Source organism: Nicotiana tabacum, chromosome 24 (genome assembly GCF_000715075.1).
Source record: "Nicotiana tabacum cultivar K326 chromosome 24, ASM71507v2, whole genome shotgun sequence".
Classification (NCBI taxonomy): Eukaryota; Viridiplantae; Streptophyta; class Magnoliopsida; order Solanales; family Solanaceae; genus Nicotiana; species Nicotiana tabacum.
The window spans coordinates 33,538,954-33,543,927 of NC_134103.1; positions in this window are offsets into that span (position 1 = coordinate 33,538,954).

The following is a 4,974-nucleotide window of genomic DNA, read 5'->3' on the forward strand; positions in this document are numbered from 1 at the left end:
TATATAAAGCATGTTGTAGGCGGGCAGCCCCGATCCACATAATAATCCTCACAATCAGGCCCTCGGCCTCACTCAGTCATCAATCTCTCTAGACTCTTGGGCTCACAATGTCATGAAAATAGCCTAAAATGATGATATGATGTATCAATAAATAAAAGCAGAGACTGAGATATGATATGCAATGAAATGAATATGACTGAGTATAAATTTTCAATTTAAAATAAATAATTCACAGCAATATGACCTCTGTGGGTCCCAATAATACTGGCACATAACCTCAACATGATTTTTAATATGCTTTTCAGCTCAATATCTTTAACTCATAAAACCGCATGGAAAATGCCAAGATCATTTAACAACAAGATTCCATAGAAATAATTATGTCACAATTTCTATAGTGTACGCCCACACGCCCGTCACCTAGCATGTGCGTCACCTCCCAACAATTTACATAATACATATATTCAGGTTTTATACCCTCAGCCCCAAGATTAGAAGAGTTACTTACCTCGAACAAGCCAAATCCAATATCGAGCAAGCTAAGCAATGCTCCCGAAATTCCATTATGCGCGTATTAACTTCCAAACGGCTCGAATCTAGTCACAATTAATTAGATTCAGCTCACAACAATTATTGGAATTAATTCCAAATCAAATTAATAATATTTTCAAAAAATCACCAGTGGGGTCCACGTCTCGGAATCCGATAAAACTCACAAAATTCGACCCCCCATTCAACCACGAGTCCAATCATACCAAAATTACTTAAATCCAACCACAACTCGGCCTTCGAGTCCTCAATTAAAGTCTATGAATTTTTCTACTATTTTCAACCTAAAACACTAATTTGTTGATAAAAAATAATAATAGATTTGTGTAATTTAACCAAAACAGAGTTAGAATCACTTACCCCAATCCATATGGTAAAAATCACCTCAAATATCGCTTCAATCCGAGCTCCATAGCTCCAAATGTGTTAAAATGGCTGAAACCTCAAAATATATCTTCTATCCTGGCATTTACTCTTCGCGGTCGTGGAAAATTCTTCGCGATCGCAAAGCACAAAAATTTTCAGCCCAAAAATTGCTCTTCGCAATCGCGAAGAACAAACTCCCCCAACTCTTCAAGATAACCTCTAGTATATTGGTCATAACCTTTTTTACAAAACTCCAAATTGCAAATGGTTTAACTTTCTAAAAATTAGACACCAAGGGCTACAATTTTCATTTGTCTCTCATCTCCCAATTCCTTATATATTTCTAGATATAAGCTTACAAAGTCAACCCTGTGCAACAGAGATTTCCAAACTCTTCCGAGACAGCGTATAGTGTATCCACCATAACATTTTATACCCACTCCAAATGACAAATGGTTTACTTTTTTTAAACCTAGACATCAAGGGCTACAACTCTCAGTTTTGAATCATCTCCAAATTCCTTATACATTGCGAGATATAAGCTTCCAACATCGGGTCAGTGCAGCAGAGATTTTGTTCTACGCGATTGCGAAAGAGCTTCCACGATCGCGATTTACAAGGTTCCAAACTGCATTTTGCTCTTCGCGAACGCGACCAAATGTTCGCGATCGCGATGCACACCTCTGTAGGCAGAAACCAGCAACTAAAAATGGCCTAGAAAAGGTCCGAAACTCATCCAAGCCCCTCGGGACCTCAATCAAATATACCAACAAGTCCTAAAATATCATACGAAGCCTCGGTTCGAATCACATCAAACAACGCTAAAACTACGGATCGCACCTCAATTCAAGCCTAATGAACTTTGAACTTTCAAATTCTATATCTTGTACCGAAATACATCAAATCAATCCGGAATAACTTTAAATTTTGCACATAAGTCATAAATGATATAACGAAGCTATTTCAATTTCCAGAATCGGATTCCGACCTCGATATCAAAAAGTCAATCCCCCGGTCAAACTTCCCAAAACTTTAACTTTCGGCATTTCAAGCCTAATTCTACTACGCACCTCCAAATAATTTTCCGGTCATGCTCCTAAGTCCAAAATTACCATACAGAGCTATTTGAAGCACCGGAATTAAATTGCAAGGTCATTTACACATAAGTCGACATCCGGTCACTATTTTAACTTAAGCTTTAAACCTTGGAACTAAGTGTTCCAATTCATTCCAAAACCTCACCGGACCCGAACCAATTGCCCTGGAAAGTCACACAACAACTGTAAAGCCTAATTTGAGAAGTAAATGGGAAAACGGGGTTGTAATACTCAAAAACGACCGGTCGGGTCGGTATATATATATATATATATATATATACATATCGACTGAAGTTATTAAAGGCTTCAAAACACTAAAATTAAGGCTAATACTTAAAACGACCTATCAGATCGTCACACAAACCAATAGTGCAAATGACTAATATGGACCGTAAAATAAAAAGATTATAAAATACACACACACACACACACACACACATATATATATATATATATATATATATATATATATATATATATATATATATATATATATATATATAAGTTATATTCGATATAATATTAAATTTGACAAAAATCGACCGACTTTGGTCGGTATTGTAATTAAATTAATTATAAAAACAATTTAAAAATAAATTACCGACCGATTTCAGTCGGTAATGTGTAGTTAAACGGTCAAAATGAATTTAATAATACCGATCGATTTTTTCCGACCGAATACGGTCAGAAATTTCTAATTAAGTGCAGACCTAGACGGGTTTTTTCCCCATTTTTCTCTTTACTCTTTCTCTACTCTTTCTTCCACATCCGAAAATCCTTCCCAAATCCCACCCAAATCACCTCACAACTCCCCTCTCGCCCAAAATCACCCCCCCCCCCCACTTCGTCTCTCCCGCGCCACCACTGCTTCTCCGTCGCCATTGCGCCTCCGCCACCACTGCTCCTCCGCCACTGCCACTGCCACTGCCGCGCCACTCCCAAAATCATACCCATATCCTCTCTTTGAAGGTTAGTTATCTACATTTGTTAATTTTAGTGATATAAATTCTTTCAATTGTATAAACTTGGGTTTAGAATTTGGGATTTTAGGAATTTTGGGATTTTGTAAATAAAGTTTACTATGTAATTTAATTCTACCAAATTTAGCAACGGAAAAACTAACACTCTCCAAATATTTGAAGTGAGAATGAAGAGATTGAAATGTACATAGAATTCAATTGATGGCTTGATGTGCTCTTATATTATTTAGCTTATATATAGAGAGATTAAAGAATACATTTCAGATTTGAAATGAATACTACATTCAATTACACACAAAGTAATTTATATTAATAAAAGAAAAATAAGAATTATGATTGATGAGAGGCTTTGTGGCCTCTTTAGTACGTATTAACATTGCCTCTTTAAATAGTCTTTATAGCCTCTTAAATTAAGATGGTTTAATTGTATGATTTAGTAGCTTTTTTGGACTATCATTATGAGAAGGAAAAGGCCAAAAAAAAGGAGAAAATAGATAATTAGTCTAATTGAATGGCTTAACTAATTCAATATTCTAGTGTTTGACTATGTTGTATTTTGTAACTAAAGTTTATTATGTAACTTAATTCTATAAATTAATTTGAATTATGATTAATATAAATATAATTTATTTATTCTTTATGTAGATGGAATATCGTAGTTGGATGTATAATAGGCATTATCCTAATCGTTAATTTTTGAGGGAGGAATTTATAGAAGAGGTTAAGGAATTTATTAGGCATGCAATGTCACTTGAACTGTTTCAGATTGGAGGGATGATTAGGTGTGCAAGTATTTGCATTTTTTGGGTCCGAAGGATGTTACGACTCATCTTTATAGAAAGGGATTTATGGATAATTATTTTATGTGGACTAGTCATGGAGAGGTTGATGGTACTGATGGTATATTTTATAATATAGTTGTTGGTGAAAGTAGTAGGTCGGTGGAGAATAACGTTCAACATCCTAGATACCATGCAATGGTTGCGGATGCTTTTGGGATGCACTTTGATTTTGAAACCCATGCAAGTGTTGAACAACCTCCTAACGAAGAGGCAAAATATTTTTATGAACAGTTAGAGGCCGCTAGTCGTCCACTAAAGGAAGGGAGTATACACTCTCAGTTGTCTGTTGCGGTTAGATTATTTAGTATCAAATCAGATACTAATATTTCTCAAGCGGAAATGGATTCTTTCATTGGCCTTATGAGTGAACTTGTTGTTATACCCCATATTTTCGTACGTGAAAGTACGCCATAAATAAATTGATGAAATCTCGGAAATGAGATGTTACATCCCGCATTTTTGTACGTTAAAATTTAGTCGTAAGTTAATCGAAGTGAATTCGAGAATGAGGTTATTTCGAAATTATAAGCATTATGCTATTTCAAACACGTGATGAGTAAATTCGTGAAGAAGAAAGAGTAAGCAAATCGAAGAAAAGGAATTTCGTCAAAGTTTGACATTTGGGGATAAAATACGGCCCGAGCTATAATATCCGGTATTTATGGACTAGTACCATACAAGGTACCACATGACCATGATAGTAAGGTGTACAAAGTGTGTTAAAAGTGAGTAGTACTTTAAATAATTTGAGATAATTCCTAATTATGTGGATTATTGGGTAATGGGAGATTACCTAGTTAATTAAGGAATTGATTGAATAATTAATAATATCTGGGGGAAGATTAGCTAAATAATTAGGAAATTTTGATTAGCCTTAGGGGTGGGCGTCTGTCGGTTATTATGAAAGTACGATTCGATTTATCGATTTTCGGTTTTGTAATTTTAATAACCAAATCAAACCAAAGTATTTACGGTTCGGTGTGAGTTTTACAAAGTTCGGTTCGGTTTTTTGTGATTTAATTTTTCGGTTATTAACGGTTCAAGATTTTTATATCCAATGTAGACTACTTATGAAACTGAATATAATAGACGTGCCACTGATTCTAAGAATTGGCAGAGATTATAATAGACGTGCCACTG